This window comes from Ranitomeya imitator, chromosome 8, assembly GCF_032444005.1.
Source record: "Ranitomeya imitator isolate aRanImi1 chromosome 8, aRanImi1.pri, whole genome shotgun sequence".
NCBI lineage: Eukaryota > Metazoa > Chordata > Amphibia > Anura > Dendrobatidae > Ranitomeya > Ranitomeya imitator.
The window spans coordinates 30497667-30525342 of NC_091289.1; the positions used below are offsets into that span (position 1 = coordinate 30497667).

The 27676-nt window shown below is 42.1% G+C and overlaps 1 protein-coding gene across 2 annotated transcripts in view; it reads right to left on the reverse strand.

Annotated features, from left to right (window-relative positions):
- The window catches only part of FLNB (filamin B), a 195577-nt gene that overhangs the window by 113154 nt on the left and 54747 nt on the right, over positions 1-27676 (reverse strand). The gene's annotated exons all lie outside the window — the stretch shown is intronic.

Here is a 27676-nt window from a genome sequence, read left to right on the forward strand (position 1 = left end):
ATTATCAATCATCATGGACACTACTTCACAGGTTACACCATTGGAGTTTCATTACGGATTTTTACATATGCAATAAAATAAAATTGCATACGTTTCCCGATCCAATGCAAGGTTAATCATGGACACTACACAGTGTGCAACCAATATATTGTCTTTTTCTGTCATGGACCATACAGTTGTAAGTTAAATTTTGATCCATGGCTTGAATCAAGAAGGACAGGTTTCCTTGATTTTTTTTCTGGACACCAGGTCTGCAGAAAAAAACAAACATCCATGTGAACAGTCTCATAGACTGTAACTAGCATGTGAAAAGCGGATGTATGAATGACAAAAAGGCTGGATGACTTTCAGGACTAATGCTCGGTTGTGCTGGGAAATGTTTTAGGTCGACCTGATTTATATATAAACAATTAATTCCTCTAGTGATCCTCGCTCACCCCTGAACACAAGGTTACACAGTCCAGGCTTTGTATGGGAGCATTTAGGAGGGGGAAGCTGCCAGCCTCTGCTCCTGGCACACAGAGGTTATAATGTTAAAGCTCCAGCCAGCGTGTGTGTGGTCTGCCGGCTCAATTCACCGGTCCTCTGGCCCCAGTAATTACCCTAGGTCTTTACTGACCTATTTAGTGTGTTTTGTTTAATAGAAATAAAAGAAAAAGCTGCAGATACTATATTAAACAATATACGCCACAGGTCAGGAATTACATGAGTAATGTAACTCCTCACATGTAAAATAAATTATTTTTATATAAACAAAAAATTGTAAAAATCAGTGATGTCATCTGTTCCCCACAAACTAATGACATCACACGAATAAACTACAGGGGGAGTAGAGGTTGCAAACGCTTCCAATCCATGGAAGCCAAAAAGGGCAATATGATCCGTACTATAGCTGATAGTTGTGGGGTCCGGTTACCGGTTTCGTACTGAGGCCAAAAACGTCATCTCTGGACATCTGCTGGAATTGGGGGTCAAGTCCTAAAAAATATGCCCTTGTGGCGTGGGACGATTATACCATAGAGATAGCCCCTAGTGATGAGTGAACGTGCTCAGATAAGGCGGTCTCCTCTAACCGAGTGTCTTCGGAGTGCTTGAATACTATGTTGGAGTCCCAATGGGTGCACGTCTCACAGCCGTCCTGACAGCTACAACACCGGCATGGATTGCCCAACAAACAAGCTCGAGACATGCAGCCGCGGAGACTTGAAAATATTTTTTAAGGACACCGAAGACCCTCGGTTAGCACCTGAGCGTGTCCGGATAACACATTATCTTATCCGAGCATGTTCGCTCATAACTACGCTAGCCACATATCATAGAACGGCATCTAGTGTTTTGATAGCTGGGCTAGTGCATAATAAAAAAACATTAAAAGGGAAAAGTTAACAGAGTCTCTCGGATCACCAAACCCTTAGGCCCCCCAATTTGAGCCCTTTTGTAGCACCTAAAGCAGTGTTCCACAACTCCGGTCCTCAAGAGCCACCAACAGGTCATGTTTTGAGGATTTCCTTAGTATTGCACAGGTCATTGAATGCTTGCCTGTCCAGGTGATGCAATTATAACCCGTGCAATACTAAGGAAATCCTGAAAACATGACCTGTTGGTGGCTCTTGAGGACCGGACTTGGGGAACACTGACTTAAAGGAACTACATGCCCAAGGTAGGTAGTCTTAGCTTACTGACCCTATGGGCTTTCCATATGATGTAAGCAAGAGGGTCAGAAGGGAAAGGGGGCAAGTACTGGACATACTAGTCCCAGGAAAAACGGCCACCTAAATAGTGACAATGAGTGGTTGGGGCCCAACCTTCTTGCCAACACTAAGGCATTTTCTAATACATGCTTATCACCTTTCGTAGAACATCCTGAAGGCTCATAGAAAAAGGTCAAACCTCCCAGACTGCCGGAGAAGTTGGCAAATCTCTTGAGCGCTGCCGATTCTACAGAAACTTCCCAGAGAACGGGACTTCTAGAAGGTTTCTTCTGTAGACGGGATGCAAAATAGGCCAACAGCGTGTGTGTGGCTTGGACATGGGGTTGTAGTTATGGATCAAACTTTTACATGCAGTCTCGAGAAGAGCATGCCATGGACTAAGATTTATAAGCGATCAGTGCAGGTCTTGAAACATGAACGGAAATAAAAAAAGCAAAAAACACAAAACAGGTTTAAAGACTCAATAGCAGTAGTACGATGATGTAGTATGATTAATGCTGCGCCAATGCTCTGGTGATACGCTGACCCAGTGATCCAGAACGAAGTACAGTATGAACGACGGAAAATATCCCAGAGCTGCAAGCGTATATTCTAGTAGAAGTAAAACAAATTCATAATTAATCATTTCCACCAGTGGTAAATCTTGAACGCATGGTATTATTGATAGGGTCTTATCAGCCCTAACATCTGCCACTTTCATTGCAGGAAGGAAATTGTAGAACACCGTTACTGCTTGCAGAACAACACAATAGTATAACAATAGTGAAGATGTAAAACAGCAGTTTTGTCGCTAATTGTTCCATCAATGAGTCGTCAGCGGTTATGTTAGAAATTTCCATGTGATACATTGAGGATAGGTTTCCAATATCTGCATAGTAAACAGTCTCCAATAAAAATGCAATAAAAGAAAATTAACACACACACGCATGCAAAAATTCAAAGAACAAGCCAAGAACAAATCTGGAAGGTCTGCCATTTGAAGGACGCTCCTTTGTCACACCCAAGATTTTTATCGCAACTGACCTTATAGACAAACCTCAGGAGAGGTTTCAGTGGCCAAATATGTCGACATCTAGTTAATGATTCTCAAAATGTATGTTGACCTAAACTCTAGGGTCTTTCCTGCATCAATGAATGCCAGGAACAGCAGGAAAACCTCAACAGGTGCTACACCGTATCCCAAATCCCTCAAAGAAAACGCAAATGAAATGGGTCAGACATCTAACCCATGTTTCCACCATGAGCCTTTGGCCAGTTTTAGATATTGCAGATTTTTTGCATCAATTCTGCACCCATTAAGAAAAATGGGTTACTTGCAATTTTTTTTTAGTAAAAAAAAATCATCGTGGGAACATAGCCCAAGTGAATCCCCTCTCCACAGGTGGTAAAATTAGGGTATATGTTTTTATTAGTTTAGTTTCTTGTTCAAAATATTAAATTATTCTATGTTTGTGCCTGTGTGTCTAACAATAGGCATGATTAATTCCATTGTTAACAAACCTGAAAAAAAGGGTAAAAAAACAAAACACAACTTTGAAATCTTTCAGTCACAGAAAGTTTTGATTATTCCTAGTCATCGTGTAATATATATATAGTCATGGACAAAAATTTTGAGAAGGAGACAAATATTAATTTTTCCAAAATCTACTTCTTCATTTTTTCTAATGGCAATTTGCATATACTCCTGAATGTCAGAGTGATCAGCTTAACAGCAATTACTGTACTTGCAAAGTAAATATTTGCCCAGAAAATGAACTTTAACCCCCAAAACACATTTCAACATCATTGCAGTCCTGCCTTAAAAGGAGCAGCTAACATTGTTTTAGTGATTGATCCAGTAACACAGGTGTGGGTGTTGATGAGGACAGGGCTGGCGACCAATCAGTCATGATTAAGTAAGAATGACATCACTGGACACTTTAAAAGGAGGCTGGTGCTTGGTATCATTGTTTCTCTTCAGTTAACCATGGTTATCTCTAAAGAAACACGTGCAGCCATCATTGCACTGCACAAAAATGGCCTAACAGGGAAGAGTATCGCAGCTACAAAGATTGCACCTCAGTCAACAATCTATCGCATCATCAAGAACTTCAAGGAGAGAGCTTCCATTGTTGTCAAAAAGGCTCCAGGGCGCCCAAGAAAGACCAGCAAGCGCCAGGACCGTATCTTAAAACAGTTTCAGCTGCGGGATCGGACTACCAGCAGTGCTGAGCTTGCTCAGGAATGGCAGCAGGCTGGTGTGAGTGCTTCTGCATGCACTGTGAGGCGGAGACTCTTTGAGCAAGGCCTGGTTTCAAGGAGGGCAGCAAAGAAGCCACTTCTCTCCAGAAAAAACATCAGGGACCGACTGATATTCTGCAAAAGGTACAGGGAGTGGACTGCTGAGGACTGGGGCAAAGTCATTTTCTCTGATGAATCCCCTTTTCGATTGTTTGGGACATTTGGAAAACAGCTTATTCGGAGAAGAAGAGGTGAGCGCTACCACAAGTCTTGTCTCATGCCAACTGTATAGCATCCTGAAACCATTCATGTGTGGGTTTGCTTCTCAGCCAAGGGAATCGGCTCACTCCCAGTCTTGCCTAAAAACACAGCCATGAATAAATAATGGTACCAGAATGTCCTCCAAGAGCAACTTCTCCCAACCGTCCAAGAGCAGTTTGGCGCCCAGCAATGCCTTTTCCAGCATGATGGAGCACCTTGCCATAAAGCAAAGGTGATAACTAAATGGCTCATGGAACAAAACAGAGATTTTGGGTCCATGGCCTGGAAACTCCCCAGATCTTAATCCCATTGAGAACTTGTGGTCAATCATCAAGAGACGGGTTTACAAACAAAAACCAACAAATTCTGGCAAAATGCAAGCATTGATTATGCAACAATGGACTGCTATCAGTCAGGATTTGGTCCAGAAGTTGATTGAGAGCATGCCAGGGAGAATTGCAGAGGTCTTGAAGAAGAAGGGTCAACACTGCAAATATTGACTTGCTGCATTAACTCATTCTAACTGTCAATATAACCTATTGGTACTCATAATATGATTGCAATTATATTTCTGTATGTGATATAAACATCAGACAAACACTAATAAAAACCAGAGGGCAGCAGATCATGTGAAAATATAAATTTTGGTGTCATTCTCAAAAAGTTTGGCCATGACTGTATTATAGCACTAATTGCTGTGCAGCATGCCATATGAACAGATCATTCTTCACATGAAATCTCATTTCCCATCATTGCCTCTAATGGACTGTACTACAATAAATGTTTGCATTGGTAATGTAATCCTTCATTCTGATCAAGGATTTGCGTTTCGCCTAATCGCACTTCATCAACCATATAAAATACATTACTGAGTAATGTCACACAGAGAGCCCATGTATAACATCTCTTTGAAAAAAAGTTTAGGATCTGTTTAATTACTTTTCTCAATCAATCAGTCTGGAAGTTTTAACTCATGGATGAACGTCACAAAAAATTCCACAGTCTGTAGCATGGCTGAAGTTTATATCACGCACCTTATTAAGGAAGCAGACGGGACTTAATTGAAGGAAATTGCTGCAGGGGTCTACCTAAATTTAAAGGAAATGTCTACCCTAATAAATTTAAGGACTTGAAAGGTTTTTTTCATGTGAATTCATTACATACAATTAACTACATCGTTATACTCGCCATCAATTTTCTTAAAATTGGTTCAAGCAATAGCACCTTTAGAATATTAAGTATATATTTTACATATTTTGTAGAAACATTTCAATATTTACAGTATAATGGACAAGCATAAAAACACAGATCTATATACACACACATTACATACATGTTTGCATGCATATTATATGTATATATTACACACAGATATCTAGAGATACAGATATACATACATAATATATACACACATACATATAGAGGCGGGCGAAGGGGTGAGAGCAATATACATGTATACAGTGTGTGTGTGTGCGCGCGCATCACAAAAGAGAGTAAAACACTTCTTTTTAAAAAATATTCTATTGCATATTTTCATGTGACAACACTGGAGATCTAGTATAGAGAGATATTCAGCACACTCCAAAGTCTGATGCAAGTAGGGGTATTTAATACATACAGTATTCACAGTCACAAACGTTTCGGTCAAACAAAAGACCTTCATCAGTGTGTTGTAATGTTTACAAGGCGTTAGATTGCACACCCGTACTAATGTAGAATTTTGCATCAACTTATGAAGTATGGTAAGGACAATAGCTTCCAAATGGAGGGCTGACACTAGCTGGTCGAGCAAAGGAGGTAGATCAGGCTCATTCATAGAGGGCTAACCTAGCCGGTCATCACTATTCAGGATCCAGGGGTGAGGGACGCAGAATCCACCGCAGGTCCTAATTGCTCGACCAGCTAGTGTCAGCCCTCCATTTGGAAGCTATTGTTCTTACCATACTTCATAAGTTGATGCAAAATTCTACATTAGTACGGGTGTGCAATCTAACGCCTTGTAAACATTAGAACACACCGATGAAGGTCTTTTGTTTGACCGAAACATTTGTGACTGTGAATACTGTATGTATTAAACACCCCTACTTGCATCAGACACTTTTGGAGTGTGCCGAATAGCTCTCTATACTACGTCTTAAGGTCTGGGCACCTATTGTCATGCACCTCCACCTTTGGGCTGTGCTGACCCTTTAATTTACAACACTGGAGATCTGGAACTTTGATACAATATAATGGAGTCAGTGTACAACTTCCATTACAGTGTAAATTTGGTGTGCCCTCTAAATATGTCACACAGTTATTAATGTCTATACCACTGGCAACCAAAGTGATTACACCCTTAAGTGTAAATGCCAAATTGTGCCCAATTAACGGAACACATTAGTGTTACAAAGTCTCAGGTGTGAATGAGGGACACTGCGCTTGATTGGCCGCTGTCCCCTGACTGCGGGGCCCCCTTTCTGGGCTGTTATGGGTCTCCTATGCAGTGACGCTGGTGGAGGCTTGACCTCGCCTCCAGGGGCTGACCCCACCCCGCGATGATGATGACCACGTGACCGGCAGAACATCCGGTCTCTCCAGTCACCCTGGCGGCAACCAGGTGAGGAGTTCAAAGACAAAAGTGTCATCCCTATAGTCAAGCATGGTGGTGGGAGTATTATGTTTGGGGCTGCGTGAGTGCTGCCGGCTATGGGGAGCTACAGTACATTGAGGGAACCATGAATGCCAACATGAACTGTAACAAACTGAAGCAGATCTTGATCTCCTCCCTTCAGAAACTGGGCCACAGGGCAGTATTCCAAAGTGATATCGACCCCAAACATACCTTCGAGACGACCATTGCCTTGCTAAAGAAACTTAGGGTAAAGGTGCTGGACTGGCCAAGCATGTCTCCAGAACTAATCCCTATTGAGCATCTGTGGGGCATCCTCAAAAGGAAGGTGGAGGAGCGCAAGGGTCTGTAACATCCACCAGCTCCATGATGTCATCATGGAAAAGTGGAAGAATGTTCCGGTGGCAATCTGACACTCTAGTGACCTCCATGCCAAAGTGAGTTAAGGCAGTGCTGGAAAATAATGGGTCGTCACACAAAATATTGACACCATTGGCACAATTTGGCTATTTTCATTTAGGGGTGTACTCCATTTTTGGTTGCCAGTGGTTTAGACGTTAATGGCTGTGTGTTTAGTTATTTAGAGGGCACGCCCAATTTACACTGTAATACAAGCTCTACGCTGACTACATTGTGTCAGTGTCAGATCTTCAGTGTTTTCACGTGAAACGATACAATAAAATATTTACAAAAACGTGAGGGGTGTACTCACTTTTGTGATATACTTTATATATTACAAACACACAAACATACATTGTGATATTAAAGGAAAAAGCAACTAATATTCCTGGAGTTACAATTTTACTATTACCGCAAGTCACTTATGCGTAATGCAAGGACAAGAGATATGCGGTTCCCGGAAACAGAGCAGACCATATCTCAAAACTTTAGGCAACCCCTTTTTAAAAAGGAGGTCAGGAGATGTAAAAGATGGGCTTAGTGGAAACATTTCCAGAAGTAGCACTCACTAATTGCCCATGCATACGATTGTCGCTCGGCTTAGTGAGGGCGCTCCCAGCCGTAGAGAGGGGAAACGTACGTCTGAGGTCAGACGCAATTACAGAGTCTGGTTCTGTAGCTCTGGTAATAAATAGCAGATGACTAGAATAATGCAAGGCAAAAAAAAAAAAAAAACACCGGCACGATAAAGGCAAATTTAACATTACAAAAAATATATCTATCCCTCAAAATATAATTGGAAAAAATTGCAAGCCTCAATTTAAATTGCATGATATATAACATCCAACATAAAATTAATCTCCACGACTCGCACTACCTCAACAGCTCAACTATGTAACACCGTGCAACTAACAAGATGCCAAACCAGTTTTTCTGTGCATGACAAGGTCAGGAGGTTCCTTGGAAAGTGCGAGCCAACAAATTAATACAGAACAAGATGTTATTATACGGAAAAGATTGGGAACCGCACGACGGAGTATGATGTGTAAAGAAAACTTGTAGCATGAATAATCCCGGTTTGACTTCTTAAATACATTAAATGGGGATATTCTCAAAAAATCCCTCACCTGAAACAATATTTTTTTTAAGCTCCCCTATGGTGTTACAGAGAAAATGATTCATTCTGTAGGGCGCTACATATAGGAAGGTGTGCAGGCGGTTGTGCTGCAAGGTGCACATCGTGGAAATAGACCACACACTTTTGGGGCATGATAGAGTAAGGAGGACACTTTGCCCATATGGACCTTCGTGTGCCACCTTAATCTTCTCGATTACAATTCCTGCTACACACTGGAAATACACCAAATGGATCCGTGAGAAAAACCGAAGTGTGAATTTAGGATCCAAACATTAGGAGCCCCAAATGCCTATATGCTTCCTAAAATTCCTAGTCTACCCAATGAAGTATTTTCCAAGATGGGCAACAATTTGTGTGGCATCACATGTAACAGAAGTAGCCGGACAGGACTTTTAAAAAGCTTCACAAAAAGACCTGTTGTCTGTCTAGTGATAAAAATTCCCAATTAAATGTCACCTGCTCAACCCAGCAGGAAGTGCGGCGGCGTCTAAAAATCACTAAAATTGACAAATCTCCGGGCCCGGATGGGATACACCCTCGAGTACTGCAGGAATTAAGTACAGTCATTGATAGACCATTATTTTTAATCTTTAAAGAGTCCATAATAACAGGGTCTGTACCACAGGACTGGCGTATAGCAAATGTGGTGCCAATATTCAAAAAGGGAACAAAAACTGAACTCGGAAATTATAGGCCAGTAAGCTTAACCTCTACTGTGCATAAAATCCTGGAGGGCAAGCTAAGGGATGCTATACTGGAGTATCTGAAGAGGAATAACCTCATGACCCAGTATCAGCACGGGTTTACTAGGGACCGTTCATGTCAGACTAATTTGATCAGTTTCTATGAAGAGGTAAGTTCCGGATTAGACCAAGGGAACCCAGTGGATGTAGTGTATATGGACTTTTCAAAAGCTTTTGATACGGTGCCACACAAAAGGTTGATACATAAAATGAGAATAATGGGGATAGGGGAAAATATGTGCAAGTGGGTTGAGAGCTGGCTCAGGGATAGGAAACAAAGGGTGGTTATTAATGGAGCACACTCGGACTGGGTAGCGGTTAGCAGTGGGGTACCACAGGGGTCAGTATTGGGCCCTCTTCTTTTTAACATATTTATTAATGACCTTGTAGGGGGCATTCAGAGTAGAATTTCAATATTTGCAGATGACACTAAACTCTGCAGGGTAATCAATACAGAGGAGGACAATTTTATATTACAGGATGATTTATGTAAACTAGAAGCTTGGGCTGATAAATGGCAAATGAGCTTTAATGGGGATAAATGTAAGGCCATGCACTTGGGTAGAAGTAATAAGATGTATAATTATGTGCTTAATTCTAAAACTCTGGGCAAAACCGTCAATGAAAAAGACCTGGGTTATGGGTGGATGACAAACTCAGGGGCCAGTGTCAGGCAGCTGCTACAAAGGCAAATAAAATAATGGGATGCATTAAAAGAGGCATAGATGCTCATGAGGAGAATATAATTTTACCTCTATACAAGTCACTAGTTCGACCACACTTAGAATACTGTGCACAGTTCTGGTCTCCGGTGTTTAAGAAAGACATAGCTGAACTGGAGCGGGTGCAGAGAAGAGCGACCAAGGTTATTAGAGGACTGGGGGGTCTGCAATACCAAGATGGGTTATTACATTTGGGGCTATTTAGTTTGGAAAAATGAAGACTAAGGGGTGATCTTATTTTAATGTATAAATATATGAGGGGACAGTACAAAGACCTTTCTGATGATCTTTTTAATCATAGACCTGAAACAGGGACAAGGGGGCATCCTCTGCGTTTGGAGGAAAAAAGGTTTAAGCATAATAACAGACGCGGATTCTTTACTGTAAGAGCAGTGAGACTATGGAACTCTCTGCCGTATGATGTTGTAATGAGTGATTCATTACTTAAATTTAAGAGGGGACTGGATACCTTTCTGGAAAAGTATAATGTTACAGGGTATATACACTAGATTCCTTGATAGGGCGTTGATCCAGGGAACTAGTCTGATTGCCGTATGTGGAGTCGGGAAGGAATTTTTTTCCCCCAATGTGGAGCTTACTCTTTGCCACATGGTTTTTTTTTGCTTTCCTGTGGATCAACATGTTAGGGCATGTTAGGTTAGGCTATGGGTTGAACTAGATGGACATATAGTCTTCCTTCAACCTTAATAACTATGTAACTATGTCTAAGGCTATGTTCACACTGGGCATTTTTGCTGCAGCAAAACCTGATTTCTTGGCAGGAAAGAAGTTGTGGCAAAAACGCAGGTTTAGGTGCGTTTTTTGGTGCGTGTTTTGGGCTAACTTGTGTTTCTTTGTCCATACTAATGTCCATGACTTTTCTGCAGAAAAAAAGGCTGCAAATAATGATACCTGCGTTTTTGCAGCGTTTTTTTCCAACAACCATTCAAGCCAATGAGTGAAAAACGGTGCAAAAACACTGAAAGTAGTAACATGCTCCATGTTTAAAAAAAAAAGCAGCAAAGCACAAAATCCCGATGACAAAAAAACCCCAAAACATTGTGTTTGCATGAGATTTCTGAAATATCGAAAGGTTTGCTGGTACTGTAAAAAGCAGCTGAAAGTTAGCATTAAAAAAATAAAGCAGCAAAAACGCCGAGTGTGAACGTACCCTAAATGCGTAAAGTCACAGTAGACCGAATTCACACATCAGTGTTATGTCCATGTGACGTCAACTTTTAAGCGCTATCCATTCTGACCAATTCATTAAAATGTAGGTGTTTGGTCTGCAAATCAGACCAAGCTCTGAAACATCTCCATTTTTACTTTGCTAAAAATCAATTATTCGATAGGAAGCATAGGCTATAACGTGCCCGCTAAAAATAAGAAAATGGATAGCAAATGTGCATGAAAAGTATTTGCTCAACTGAAATGGCCACAGATTCAAACAATTAAAGTTTCACTTATACTTTTTATCAAATAAATCTGCTTCTTTCTCCACTGTCAAGCCACTTTTTCCCTTCCTGACCATCCACTCTTGAAAAAAAAAACAAAAACTCAACTCTGTCTTAGTCAAAACAAGACAGACTGCCCGCTCACTGAAGCCTCTGTTTACAGCTCTTACAGTAGTGGGGAGGAGGCACGAGGAACCCTCAGCACACTCTGAAACTCCCAGCAATTTTAGATCACTTCAATGCTGGATTCACAGCTACACAGTCCAGTACCGATGTACAATATCTTCTTTGCTGCTGCTTCTACCTGTCTACTAGAGATGATGAAGAATAATCCATCATGGCTCTATGTATGCTGTATGGAAAACATAATAGCAGCTAGCCTTAATGCACTAGCACAATGTCAACTGTTATGACCTGGTGGTCAGGACAATAATGGACCTGGTGGTTAAGAGCACACGGAATGACCTGATAGTTACTGATAATAAAGGACGAGCTCTGGGACGTGGGAACTCTGCTGACCGCAATCCCTAATCCTATCAAAACACACTAGAAATAGCCGTGGATTGCGCCTAACGCTCCCTATGCAACTCGGCACAGCCTAAGGAACTAGCTAGCCCTGAAGATAGAAAAATAAAGCCTACCTTGCCTTAGAGAAATTCCCCAAAGGAAAAGGCAGCCCCCCACATATAATGACTGTGAGTAAAGATGAAAATACAAACACAGATGAAATAGATTTAGCAAAGTGAGGCCCGACTTACTGAACAGACCGAGGATAGGAAAGGTAACTTTGCGGTCAGCACAAAACCTACAAAAAGACCACGCAGAGGGCACAAAAAAAGACCCTCCGCACCGACTCACGGTGCGGAGGCGCTCCCTCTGCGTCCCAGAGCTTCCAGCACGTATGACAACAATAAAAATAGCAAGCTGGACAGAAAAATAGCAAACCAAAGAAATACAAGCTGGAACTTAGCTTCTGCTGGGAAGACAGGTCACAAGAACGATCCAGGAGTGAACTAGACCAATACTGGAACATTGACAGGTGGCATGGAGCAAAGATCTAAGTGGAGTTAAATAGAGCAGCCAGCTAACGGATTAACCTCGTCACCTGTGGAAGGAAACTCAGAAACACCTACCAGAGGAAGTCCATGGACAGAACCAGCCGAAGTACCATTCACGACCACAGGAGGGAGCCCGACAACAGAACCCACAACAGTCAACTGATAACTATAGGTATAACCAACAGAGGTGGAAAACTGGTGAAAAATGCAGGATACAAGTTATGGTATTTAAAATCCAGAAATAATGTTATTCCTCCCGGTGAAAAGGGTTGCTTTAAATATATTCTGCTACTATAGATTTCTCAGCAGGATAACCTTAATTACAAGTAGATGTGAAAGGTATCACTCAACACAACCCATAAGAGTTGTGTGGTTTTAGTATGGCTGATTCATTCATAGTTACGTATGCTCTAGCCGACAATGTAATTTTAAAAAGTGTTGTTCTCTAGGCATCAGCTGGTTACGTGGAACATACATTTACCAGACTTTTGACAGAGTTCCAGCTTCATTACAAAACTTGTTGGTGAAGCACAAAGGCATCATTAGGAATCTGATGTAATAAATCGTAATAATTTCCCAGTAGACCAATAGTGACTGCTGTCACAACATTATATTAGTTTTGTCCAAAAATTGGCAAGAACGTGAATATTTTGAGCATATGACCAAGAAAACTGCAGATAACTCAATCTCTAATGGCATGAGGGACTGGCCAAGCTTCAGCTGCCAAACATGCTCGCTACTACTTGTAAAAGATGTAACCACCGCCTGTCTAACGAGAGGCAACATTGGATATAAAAATGGAAAGACGCAAAGCAGTCCTGTTTGGTAAGATTTAAGGGGTCAACAAGAATTACTTTCTAATACTGCCAACTTTTTTCCACAATTATATGAGTAATTGGCAAAACATCCTGCAAAAATATAAAAAAGTTCCTAGACACATATGCAAAAACCTGCAAATATGCCCTGCACCTTCCATGTGACATCTAAAATAGTTTTCGTCCTAATTTTTGGCTAAGGGGTAACTGGAGCCTCTGAGGTCATTACTAGAGTTGAGCGAATCTTTTGAAATTTCAAGTTTAGACTCTACGTGAAACTGCAAATTTCAAGAAGTTCAACACTAATTAAATCCTCCGTGGATCGATCAGCTCATCTCTACTTATTGCAGCTACAACCATGATGCCGCACATTAGACTGGACTAAGCACTGCCCAAGAACTTTGTCTACACAAGCCTAAAAGCAAAGGCAAGAATGAATTTCAATCTGCACTTTTGCTTTAAAATTCCTTAAAAGAAGTTGTCAACTACTTGTACAACTTCTTGTCTAACCCTCGCTTGCCCCCCCCAAAAAAACACAACTTATATGCACCTCCCATGCCTGCACTGTTCCGCGATGTCAACACTTGCTCTAAACGGGGCTCCCGTGCTGTTATGACATGTGACGCCGGCATCACTGTTCCCGACTTCAGTCGAATTGAGCATGAAGATGAAGTCCGAGATCAGCTGCAGCCCGGACTCACTCTCATGTTTGATTTGTTCAAAGGCAAAATGCTGATTGGGTGACGGCATCACAACAACCGCATAGGAGCCCCAGGACCGCGAATGCAGACACTGCGGGAACGGCGCAGGCACAGAAGGGGAGTATAAGCTCTAGTATTTTATGGGGGCCAAACATTTTGATCAAGAAGGGGTTGTCCTAGTAGTGGACAGCCCCATCAAGGTGTATTCTCAAGTTTGGAAGTGATCCCTATGAATAAAGGATATCTTCCTGAATGCTGAGGGTCTGACTCTGGGAACCCCACCTATCCCCAAAACTGGGGCTCCTTTTAATAACGAGGTGGTCAATCATGCAAACTTCCGTTTCAATCATTATAGAAGAGCTGAAGACCAGCCAAGCACAGCACTTGGCCATTTCCAGCGGTCCAATGAAGAATAATGGAGCAGCAGTGCACATAATCGAACACTGCTCCAGTTACACGGAACTATTCATATCCCGATATCTTGAGATCGGTGGGATTTCAGTAGTCAAACCCTCTAGTGATGGAGAAGTTACACGCCATACTATGGTTAGGGAAGAACTTCAAGCTTGAGGCAATCCTTTTCAAAAAGGTTCCAAACCATATTTAAAATTTCAGATAACTCCATGACACAACTTTAATATTCTGGACAGCAATGCAATCATCAAATAGGACAGCGTTATCGGCCATTTCAAGGATCCTAAGCTGAGGTGCAACTCCCTCCCCTATAATTACACCTACGATGTTATTTGATCTTTATTCTTATCAGAATTAAGTTGATGGATCACATCTGGTCATAGATAGCACCAGACCCCTAGTAAATCCCTCTAGCCACCAGCCCAGTTTCTCGACTCACATTGCGAGACAAATGAATACCAGTAAAAGTTTCATTTTTCAACCCCATGTGAGAAGGTTTAGTCATGAGCGTACGCTAAGAAATGATTTAATATGTCCTAGGAGAATAGTGTGGCGGTTCTTTAAGTCATTCTGAAATATTTCATGGACCATTGCAGCTTGTTTCACTTTTGGGGCTGGAGGCCACGGGCTCAAGAATTAACTCGGTTATTGTTTAGTCAATGCTGCCAATTGTTTAAAAAAATGTAAATCCTCCAAGGAAACCTATCAATTTGCACAAATTGAAAGAAAGCCAAAAGAAGACAGATTGGAGTAGGGGGGTTGAAAGTATAAAAATAAAAAAAAGCCAAAAATAGATCCATGTAATTACACGTAGTCCTTGTTAAAGAACATTAAGACTTTTTCAGCCATAGGGGTCAGATAAGGTATTTTCTACAACATGTAAGGATTTAGACCGGTTACCTGCCCATGAAAAGAACAATAAAAAAACATACATAAGCATAATAAGCAATGCAAACCCAATAACTGCAATGATAACAGCACGCCTCAGAAGATACTGGAACACGTGGAAAGGAATTTTTTATTCTTCATACATTATATTCAATTTGTTCTAAATATTTCCTTGAATAAACATTGTAAATTGTAAATCAAGTGGACAATGTCCTAAGAGAAAGATGAAAACGGATCTCAGCAAGACAAATGTGCATAAACGCATCTCAAAAGATGTGCGTTATATAAAATGTATGACGCAGGGACCCACCCATGCCGCCGGCCAAGCAAACACTGGCAGATATCGGCTTGCCAGTGTCGTCATTCGCTGCCCATACCGACACAACGAGTCACCTTTGCGTGGGAGTAGAATAATTTGTTTCTTTTTAAAATGTGCTAGAGAAGAACGGAAGGGGCCCAGGATAGGGATATTATACCAGGATGGGGGCGATTACTACAAGAAGTGGCCAGGACACGGGACACTATTACATGGGGGCAAACACGTATGTCTTTATTGAATTTAGAACACTACAAGGGCCTATACATCTGACCAACATGCAAGTGGGGGCCCAGGTCCAAATTTTGCACCAGGGGCCATCAGGCTTTTGTTATGCCTTCTTACATGGATACAATAAACTTTCAATTGTACTTGTACTCCACTCTGAGTGCGTGATCAGGCAGAAATGGTGCGTTCACCTCTTGAGTGGTGTGGGGGTAGAGAAAGTTAAGTGATCAGTGGAGGTCTCAGGACCCAGACTGGCACTGATCTGTTTGCATTTGAAATTACCCCCAAAAAATAAAAGCGTTAAAAATGATTAGTTACTATTTAGCACAACAAATTCTACCGAAGTCTGCCATCGGTATGAGGCCAACAGCCCTGTTCACCCCAATCGCTCTCATTCATGAATATACTGTAAATGTCAGAACTACTGTCATCTTCAAGAGGTTCCGGTTTTATGAATATAAAGCTTAAAAGGGTTATTCCCATCTTACTTAGTAAGTTATAAATCCATTTTACATTGTACCACGACTACTGGGGTTCTCACCTCAGGAACCCTTGCCAATCTCGAGAATGGTGTACTGCTTGCGCACACATTGGTCGGGTGTGTTCTCCTCCTTGGCTTCTCTCTACTGACGCCGTTCACTACACAGATACACCTGGTAGTGTAGTGAGTGGCGTCAGCGGGGAGGAGAACACATGCAGCAACTGTGCACTCATATGCCACCTGAATTTAGGCAGCGCCCGTTCCGGAAAGTGAGCGCCATCAATCAGAAGCGGGGGAGAAGTACACAACATACAAGATGCTGTGATATCACGATACACCGAGCTCTTCGCCATGCCAAATGTGCATCAAAGTCGTCTTCATAGCATTCAATGAAGCAGAATACGGAAATGTATAAGCCATGGAGCGCCAAGAAATGATCACTACGTGTTGACGGAAAACAATTTAAAAAATGAGGCACCACCAGCAAATTGTTGGCCACCGACAGTCATACGTCAATGACTCCCTACATGATTATTGTAGATATAGGACATATTAGCAGGACAGAAAATCTGCAAGCCGTACGTCAAAGTGTATTTAGATTCTATCAGGGAAGGAGTGAGGAATCCTCAGAATTCCGACTTTTCAATTGTCCATCAAAGCCAAAAGAATTTTTAAAATGTTTCTTGGAAACAAAGAAAATAGCTTGGATCTGTCTCCACACATAAATCAATAGCTGTTCATCAAGCAATCTGCAGAAAAGATTAGGATGTATGTATTCTCCTGGAAACAGAAAATCGTATTACCTAAGAGATTATCTCATCATTGGAGGATGATCATTCGATAAAATGAATGACTTCTTTCGGCAGTCATGGCAATCATTTATAATAAGACAAAAATGATACAGTCAATGAAGACAAGTGAGGATTGGAAATCCTATTATCCCGCCAAACTGACTGAACATCTATATTAAAAGCCCATTTTAAAAAATTGAGTTTAGTTTTAAATTTATGTTCCCATGTCAAGTCAAAAGATGATGAACTTACCGGCTGCCCTCGAAAAGAGACACTGCTTTTGTCTACAAAAACCCTTCCTGCGTCTGTTCTCTAGTTGCTTAGTGTCATAATGAACAAGCGATAGGATTTTTGTTTCCTAAAGCTGTACTCTATTTCCCTCTTGAAGGGACTACTTAAACAGAAAATGTGGAAAAGACACAGACATAGAAGAATTTACACAAATTCTGGTCAAAATGTAAAGATAACAGATAAAGGACCAGTTGGCTTTGGCCCATACCACTTTCCGATGAACCAATACAGAGTCCTCTTTTCAAAGTAACACATCATTGGGTATCTTGGATATGTATCTGGACGATAGGCAAGAAAACAAGATTTAACTATCAGGTTGCACACCCAAACTTTTGTGGTGGGGCTGTCAGAGCACCATACGAATTATTCTTCATTATGAGAAATATAATTTAGGACGAAGTCTCCTAACTCTTCCAGTTGCACCCATACAGAGTCATCATATCAAAAAGTATCACATAATTGGGTATCGTGGAGATGCACCAGGAATCCAGGATAGTCATGCATCATAGGGAACCAACCAAGTTTTGAAGAACCAGTTGCAAATCCCAAATTTTATCATGGTGTCTGATCTCCACACTAGTTATACTTCATTATTAGAACTTAGAAATTAAATACACGCCGATAAGAGTTAATGATGTCATCACATCCTTTTCGGAAGTTGATGTAAATCAATCGTGTGGATTACATTAAATCTTTCCAGAGTTCTCCTTAAAAGTCAATTATGGGCAGCTTTAAAGCAGGCCATTATAGACTTTCCACCACAAGTCAACATCATTAGTGTAGTAATGACCAGCGAGGTCATGTTTAAAGAAGGTAAAACCCTACGAGATTTAGGAGTACAGAAGTCACATAAAGCTCCGGTCCCATCAGAGCTGGGACCTAATGAGCAGAAATAGAAGATAACAGCAATTTAGAAAAAAAAAAAAAAAGTGTTTTATTGGGAGATCAGCAAATGTCAAATGTCCAAAATGTTAATGACGGACAATATGTTGGACCTTTTTCACAATGGAGTCTGCAACACAGAGAGGCTACACCAACCAAAGACTTTGAAAATGGTCCGGGATGGACAAAATGTTGGCCATTATTAACGTTTTGGACAATGGACATAAGTAACTGAAAGAAATTGTGTTTTATTGGAAGAGGAGCATATGTAGTGACGGGAGCGCCTATTTCTGCTTTCGTGGATAAAAACTTCTATCGCTGGGGACCGAAAAAGAAGCCTTGAGTGCTGACCAGAACACTATGTTGGACCGCTTTTTAAAGGGAATCGGTCATGAGAATTTTGTTGCCTAATCTGAGAGCAGAATAAAGTAGGGGAAGAGACCCTGACACCGGCAATGTGTCACTTCATGCAGTTTTGATAAAAAAAATCATTGTTTTATCAGCAGGAGATTATCACTAGAGGACTAGTAAACCTGCTGCCATGCATGAGCTCTGTCTAACCCTCGCCGCCCCACTAATTGATAGCTTTCTGTGTGCACTGTGCATAGACAGAAAGCTACCAATCAGTGGTTATACAGAGCTCAACATTCAGACAACTGCTAGATCTGCAGCAGTGAAAACTGTGATTTTATCAAAACTGCAGCAACGAGCCCACGACGTAGGTGGAAATCATGATCTCTGATCCTAAATCAAGCTTCTCTAAGATTTGGTAGCAAAATAATGGTGACAGATTCCCTTTAAGTAAGCGTCACCTGTAACTTTGAAGAGATGCTTTAGACAAAAAAAAAAAGAATAATGATGTTAAAAATAAAAGCCCAATCCAAAAGAGGAACTTTTCCTAAAGGGAAAAAAAATAGATGACTACACCCTTGAAACAAAAATGAAAGTCCAATAGATTGAAGACAAATGGTAATAAATAAAAAGATTCAGAGCCCTGTACATAACATAGGAATATGGAGAAGAAGAAGAAGAAGAAGAAGAAGAAGAAGAAGAAGAAGAAGAAGAAGAAGAAGAAGAAGAAGAAGAAGAAGAAGAAGAAGAAGAAGAAGAAGAAGAAGAAGAAGAAGAAGAAGAAGAAGAAGAAGAAGAAGAAGAAGAAAGAAGAAGGAAGAAGAAGGAGGAAGAAGAAGGAAGAAGGAAGAAGAAGGAGGAAGAAGAAGAAGGAAGAAGAAGGAGGAAGAAGAAGAAAGAAGAAGAAAGAAGAAGAAGGAAGAAGGAGGAAGAAGAAAGAAGAAAGAAGAAAGAAGAAAGAAGGAAGAAGAAGAAGGAGGAAGAAGAAGAAGGAAGAAGAAGGAAGAAGAAGAAGGAAGAAGAAGGAAGACGAAGGAAGAAGAAGAAAGAAGAAGGAAGAAAGAGAAGAAGAAAGAAGAAGAAAGAAGAAGGAAGAAAGAGAAGAAGAAAGAAGAAGAAAGAGAAGAAGGAGGAGGAGGAGGAGGAATGCCACTTCAGCGCCGAGACTCTTGGCTCTTTTCCTGCAGTTTTTATTTTTGGCTAATAAATGAACCGTGCACTTTATTATGGGGAAATGAAACACAGATGCCCATCTTACCCCATCATATAACAGTCAAGCTTTACAGGAAACCTTAATACGATAATATCATAGGCAGGATTTATTTTCAATTTATTGTTTTATTAAAGATTTTGTGAAATATGAAGAGTTTATTGTCCGCAAAAAGTCCCGTTCCTCATAGGTTAAGAACGGTTATTCAGACTTCTGTGCTACTTTGAGAGATTTTACTTTTTTTGCATAGTGGAAATTATTACTAATGAACCAAAGTGGATAGTTAGGACCCAGAAAAGTTAATCTGCATGTATCACGGCATATTTTCTGGTTTCAGATAACACATTACGACACATCCAGTAAGCAATGTCAAATTGGGGTTTCTTGGGTGCACTTGAGGAAGTTATCCTTTGATCACGAAACAAAAATGTGTGAATGTAGCTTGAATACGGACCATGATCTACTGACTGGCCACAGGTCTCCTGGCCTGAACTAGACAGCCTGAGAGGCACTTATGGCTGTCATTTTCAGATCAGAAGACCCGCGACTGGTCACATGGATATGTGAATGTAGCCCAAGGACAGTTGCGGTATGAAACAGTTAATTGAAGTTGGGAGACCCGCCGGTCAGGCTAGGGCATCCAGTCCAAGCACTGTCCATCTTTCACGGGCCCATCGTCAATAGACATTCAGTTACAGTTGTTTTTTTTGTTGAATGCATTTATCGTTCAAAATAAACCGTAATTATGAGTTGCAAAAAATGTTCTGCTTCAATTACGAGATTTGAGGACGCTGAGAAAGGACAAAATGATCAATCAGCGTTACACCAAGATACCAATTCCGTAAGGATAATTTGCACAATGCCATACTACAAATCATGAAGTTTGAAAGCCAGTTCCACGTGGAGTAGTCCTTTAATTTACAGCTTTCCAGGTCCTTCGATTTAAACCTCAAAAAAAATACACACTTTATTTATAGTGTTTGTAGCATTAGAAAAATTTGGCAGAAACCCATTAAGTCCTTGAGATTGCCAAAATTCTCAAAAAGGTTTATACCGCGGGGAACCCATTTAACGGAGAAAGCGTGGAGAAAGACATGTCATGATGTCATTGGTATTTGTGTATCGTTTGCTAAATGGGAAAATTTGGATCATTTTTTAAAACATGGTATAAAAATTTATTGGAGTCTCCAAGGAAGAATAAATCTACAAAGCTGAAGCAATAACTTAAAGCACATCCATAAATTTATGAGAGGTTAGACATTACATTCTTTGTAGTCATCCAATGCGTTTCGGATGAGTGGCGAATTAGCGCTGCAGAGAATTGTCCAAATCTTTCTGTAACATCCATGGTATAAACAAAAGGAAAACAAGTTCTATAGAACTCTAGTACCCATAACTTGTATTTTGTCAAGAAAGGAATTTAGGGCTTTCTAGAGTTTGTTCATTGAATCGACCATTAGAAGATGTTGTGGCAGAGAGTTCCGTAATCTCAATGCTCTTACAGTAAAGAATCCCTGCTGATAATAGTGAAGCATTTTTTCCCCTCTAAACATTTAATGATGTCCACTTATTAAAAACAAATCATTAGAAAGATCTCTGGTGCCGTTCATTCATGTAGTTAAAGGCATGTTCTCATGCAGTAATTTTAGCAGTGCGCCATGCCCCAACACCCTGGCTTTCTGTTTTTTTGGGGGCAATGCACTCCTATTATTCACAGTTTAGACCCGCAGTATGATCTTGCTGCCGATCCCGAACGGTGTGCTCACCTAAGCTGCAAGCAGAGGGAGCTTTGCAACATCAGAAATGTGCAGTGGCACTGGAACTTTCTGGACCCAGCCAATTTTAGAACAGTACTTGCAAGGTCTATTGCAAAGAGCTTATAAGGGCTGCTGTTGTGAATTCTGTGGCTGAATTCACTCCTGTGGTCACAAGTGGTACTGCAGCTTCTGAGCTTCCTCCCTCAGGTGTTCTGGTGAGCTCGTTAACTGCTTCATTACTTAACTCCGCCTGATGCTGCTATCCTTGCTCCTTGTCAATGTTTCAGTGTTGGATCTGAGCTTCTCCTGATTGTTCCTGTGACCTGCTGCTCTGTATAGCTAAGTGCTTTTTGCTTTTTTGTTGCTTTTTTTCTGTCCAGCTTGTCTTTTGTTTTGCTGGAAGCTCTGAGACGCAAAGGGTGTACCGCCGTGCCGTTAGTTCGGCATGGTGGGTTTTTTTTTGCCCCTTTGCGTGGTTTTGCTTTAGGGTTTTTTGTAGACTGCAAAGTTCGCTTTACTGTCCTCGCTCTGTCCTAGAATATCGGGCCCCACTTTGCTGAATCTATTTCATCCCTACGTTTTGTCTTTTCATCTTACTCACAGTCATTATATGTGGGGGGCTGCCTTTTCCTTTGGGGAATTTCTCTGGGGCAAGTCAGGCCTATTTTTCTATCTTCAGGCTAGCTAGTTTCTTAGGCTGTGCCGAGTTGCCTAGGTAGTTGTTAGGCGCAATCCACAGCCGCTTTTAGTTGTGTTTAGGATAGGATCAGGTGTGCAGTCTACAGAGTTTCCACGTCTCAGAGCTCGTTCTTGTATTTTTGGGTATTTGTCAGATCACTGTGTGCGCTCTGATCGCTAAGCACACTGTGTTTCTGGATTGCCTTCATAACACCTGTCATTAGCAAACATAACAGTACAAGGAGCCTAACTAATGATTCTCAATAGAGGGAAAGAAAAAGTTCTGACTTTTTTTTTTTCTGCTCTGTGTTCACTTTTTTTTTTTTCCCCTAGACATTTGGGTGATTCTGGACACAGGTGTGGACATGGATATTCAGGGTCTGTGCTCTTCAATGGATAATCTCGTTATAAATGTACAAAAAATTCAAGATACTATTGATCAGAAATCTATGTTAGAACCAAGAATTCCTATTCCTGATTTGTTTTTTGGAGATAGAACTAAGTTTCTAAGTTTCAAAAATAATTGTAAGCTATTTCTGGCCTTGAAACCTCATTCTTCTGGTAATCCTATTCAACAGGTTTTGATTATTATTTCTTTTTTGCGCGGCGACCCTCAAGACTGGGCATTTTCTCTTGCGCCAGGAGACCCTGCATTGAGTAGTGTCGATGCGTTTTTCCTGGCTCTCGGATTGCTGTACGATGAGCCTAATTCAGTGGATCAGGCTGAGAAAAATTTGCTGGCTTTGTGCCAGGGTCAGGATGATATAGAAGTATATTGTCAGAAATTTAGGAAATGGTCAGTACTCACTCAGTGGAATGAATCTGCGCTGGCAGCTTTGTTCAGAAAGGGTCTCTCTGAGGCTCTTAAGGATGTCATGGTGGGATTTCCTATGCCTGCTGGTTTGAATGAGTCTTTGTCCATTCAGATCGGTCGACGCTTGCGCGAGCGTAAATCTGTGCACCATTTGGCGGTACTGCCTGAGGTTAAACCTGAGCCTATGCAGTGCGATAGGGCTATGACTAGAGTTGAACGGCAGGAATACAGACGTCTGAATGGTCTGTGTTTCTACTGTGGTGATTCCACTCATGCTATTTCTGATTGTCCTAAGCGCACTAAGCGGTCCGCTAGGTCTGCCGTCATTGGTACTGTACAGTCCAAATTCCTTCTGTCCATTACCTTGATATGCTCTTTGTCGTCGTTTTCTGTCATGGCGTTTGTGGATTCGGGCGCTGCCCTGAATCTGATGGATTTGGATTATGCTAAACGTTGTGGGTTTTTCTTGGAGCCTTTGCGGTGTCCTATTCCATTGAGAGGAATTGATGCTACACCTTTGGCCAAGAATAAACCTCAATACTGGGCCCAGCTGACCATGTGCATGGCTCCTGCACATCATGCAGATTATGCAACACCAGAAAGCGAATAACTTCCTGATGTGGTCGTGTTGGGGTTGCCATGGCTACAAACCCATAATCCAGTATTGGATTGGAATTCCATGTCGGTATCCAGCTGGGGTTGTCAGGGGGTACATGGTGATGTTCCATTTTTGTCGATTTCGTCATCCACCCCTTCTGAGGTCCCAGAGTTCTTGTCTGATTATCAGGATGTATTTGAAGAGCCCAAGTCCGATGCTCTACCTCCGCATAGGGATTGTGATTGTGCTATCAATTTGATTCCTGGTAGTAAATTCCCTAAAGGTCGATTATTTAATTTATCCGTGCCCGAACACGCCGCTATGCGCAGTTATGTGAAGGAATCCCTGGAGAAGGGACATATTCGCCCATCGTCATCACCACTGGGAGCAGGGTTCTTTGTAGCCAAGAAGGATGGTTCGCTGAGACAGTGTATTGATTACCGCCTTCTTAATAAGATCACTGTTAAATTTCAGTATCCCTTGCCATTGTTATCTGACTTGTTTGCTCGGATTAAGGGGGCTAGTTGGTTCACTAAGATAGATCTTCGTGGTGCGTATAATCTGGTGAGAATCAGGCAAGGAGATGAATGGAAAACTGCATTCAATACGCCCGAGGGTCATTTTGAGTATCTAGTGATGCCGTTCGGACTTGCCAATGCTCCATCTGTGTTTCAGTCTTTTATGCATGACATCTTCCGTGAGTATCTGGATAAATTCCTGATTGTTTACTTGGATGACATTTTGATCTTCTCAGATGATTGGGAGTCTCATGTGAAGCAGGTCAGAATGGTTTTTCAGGTCCTGCGTGCTAACTCTTTGTTTGTGAAGGGATCAAAGTGTCTCTTCGGTGTGCAGAAAGTTTCATTTTTGGGGTTCATCTTTACCCCTTCTACTATCGAGATGGATCCAGTTAAGGTCCAAGCCATCCAGGATTGGATTCAGCCGACATCTCTGAAAAGTCTGCAAAAGTTCCTGGGCTTTGCTAATTTTTATCGTCGCTTCATCTGTAATTTTTCTAGCATTGCCAAACCATTGACCGATTTGACCAAGAAGGGTGCTGATTTGGTTAATTGGTCTTCTGCTGCTGTGGAAGCTTTTCAGGAGTTGAAGCGTCGTTTTTGTTCTGCCCCTGTGTTGTGTCAGCCAGATGTTTCTCTTCCGTTCCAGGTCGAGGTTGATGCTTCTGAGATTGGAGCAGGGGCGGTTTTGTCACAGAGAGGTTCTGATTGCTCAGTGATGAAACCATGTGCTTTCTTTTCCAGGAAGTTTTCGCCCGCTGAGCGTAATTATGATGTGGGCAATCGAGAGTTGCTGGCCATGAAGTGGGCATTCGAGGAGTGGCGTCATTGGCTTGAAGGAGCTAAGCATCGCGTGGTGGTATTGACTGATCATAAGAACCTTACTTATCTCGAGTCTGCCAAGCGCTTGAATCCTAGACAGGCCCGTTGGTCGTTATTTTTTGCCCGCTTCGACTTTGTGATTTCGTACCTTCCGGGCTCTAAAAATGTGAAGGCGGATGCTCTGTCTAGGAGTTTTGTGCCCGACTCTCCGGGTTTATCTGAGCCAGTGGGTATCCTCAAGGAAGGAGTCATTGTGTCTGCCATCTCCCCTGATTTGCGGCGGGTGCTGCAAAAATTTCAGGCGAATAAACCTGATCGTTGTCCAGCAGAGAAACTGTTCGTCCCTGATAGGTGGACTAATAAACTTATCTCTGAACTTCATTGTTCGGTGTTGGCTGGTCATCCTGGAATCTTTGGTACCAGAGAGTTAGTGGCTAGATCCTTCTGGTGGCCATCTCTGTCACGGGATGTACGTACTTTTGTGCAGTCCTGTGGGATTTGTGCTAGGGCTAAGCCCTGCTGTTCTCGTGCCAGTGGGTTGCTTTTGCCCTTGCCGGTCCCAAAGAGGCCTTGGACACATATTTCGATGGATTTCATTTCTGACCTTCCCGTTTCTCAAAAGATGTCAGTCATTTGGGTGGTCTGTGATCGCTTTTCTAAAATGGTCCATCTGGTGCCCTTGGCTAAAATTGCCTTCCTCCTCTGATTTGGTACCTTTGTTCTTTCAGCATGTGGTTCGGTTGCATGGCATTCCTGAGAATATTGTTTCTGACAGAGGTTCCCAGTTTGTTTCAAGGTTTTGGCGAGCCTTTTGTGGTAGGATGGGCATTGACCTATCCTTTTCCTCGGCTTTCCATCCTCAGACTAATGGCCAGACCGAACGAACCAATCAGACCTTGGAAACATATCTGAGATGTTTTGTTTCTGCAGACCAGGATGATTGGGTGTCCTTTTTGCCGTTGGCTGAGTTCGCCCTTAATAATCGGGCCAGCTCGGCTACCTTGGTTTCTCCATTTTTTTGCAATTCTGGGTTCCATCCTCGTTTCTCTTCAGGACAGGTTGAGTCTTCGGACTGTCCTGGTGTGGATTCTGTGGTGGATAGGTTGCAGCAGATCTGGACTCAGGTAGTGGACAATTTGATCTTGTCCCAGGAGAAAGCTCAACTTTTCGCTAATCGCAGACGCCGTGTGGGTCCCCGACTTCGTGTTGGGGATCTGGTTTGGTTATCTTCTCGTCATATTCCTATGAAGGTTTCCTCTCCTAAATTTAAACCTCGTTTTATTGGTCCGTATAGGATTTCTGAGGTTCTCAATCCTGTGTCTTTTCGTTTGACCCTCCCAGACTCCTTTTCCATACATAATGTATTCCATAGGTCGTTGTTGCGGAGATACGTGGCACCTATGGTTCCATCTGTTGAGCCTCCTGCCCCGGTTTTGGTGGAGGGGGAATTGGAGTATATTGTGGAGAAGATTTTGGATTCTCGTGTTTCTAGACGGAAACTCCAGTATCTGGTTAAATGGAAGGGTTATGCTCAGGAAGATAATTCCTGGGTTTTTGCCTCTGATGTTCATGCTTCCGATCTTGTTCGTGCCTTTCATGCGGCTCATCCTGGTCGGCCTGGGGGCTCTGGTGAGGGTTCGGTGACCCCTCCTCAAGGGGGGGGTACTGTTGTGAATTCTGTGGCTGAATTCACTCCTGTGGTCACAAGTGGTACTGCAGCTTCTGAGCTTCCTCCCTCAGGTGTTCTGGTGAGCTCGTTAACTGCTTCATTACTTAACTCCGCCTGATGCTGCTATCCTTGCTCCTTGTCAATGTTTCAGTGTTGGATCTGAGCTTCTCCTGATTGTTCCTGTGACCTGCTGCTCTGTATAGCTAAGTGCTTTTTGCTTTTTTGTTGCTTTTTTTCTGTCCAGCTTGTCTTTTGTTTTGCTGGAAGCTCTGAGACGCAAAGGGTGTACCGCCGTGCCGTTAGTTCGGCACGGTGGTTTTTTTTTGCCCCTTTGCGTGGTTTTGCTTTAGGGTTTTTTGTAGACTGCAAAGTTCGCTTTACTGTCCTCGCTCTGTCCTAGAATATCGGGCCCCACTTTGCTGAATCTATTTCATCCCTACGTTTTGTCTTTTCATCTTACTCACAGTCATTATATGTGGGGGGCTGCCTTTTCCTTTGGGGAATTTCTCTGGGGCAAGTCAGGCCTATTTTTCTATCTTCAGGCTAGCTAGTTTCTTAGGCTGTGCCGAGTTGCCTAGGTAGTTGTTAGGCGCAATCCACAGCCGCTTTTAGTTGTGTTTAGGATAGGATCAGGTGTGCAGTCTACAGAGTTTCCACGTCTCAGAGCTCGTTCTTGTATTTTTGGGTATTTGTCAGATCACTGTGTGCGCTCTGATCGCTAAGCACACTGTGTTTCTGGATTGCCTTCATAACACCTGTCATTAGCAAACATAACAGGCTGTGTGCATTCCCCAGGAGACCTGCCACCACTGAAACTGCAGTAGTAGCCAGTAACCTTGGTCACAACTTGTAAACAATAGACATAAAAATCCCTCCATTCTTGAGACCAGAGAGCATTTGTAATAATTGCACTTTCAGTGGATCTGTCGGGGCTTAAGTCCGACCCCCTCACCCCCCGCCGGAAATCGAGATTCGTGTATATGCATCAACGGAGTCTTTGACTACAATGGTACAGACTAAGTCACCTTGTCAGGCATCATTATCAGGTGTATACGCCTATTGGAGGCAGACACCCAGGTGTAGTAGACTGCATCTGGGAGTCCACCTCCAGTCTGTGTTTACACTCGAAAATGA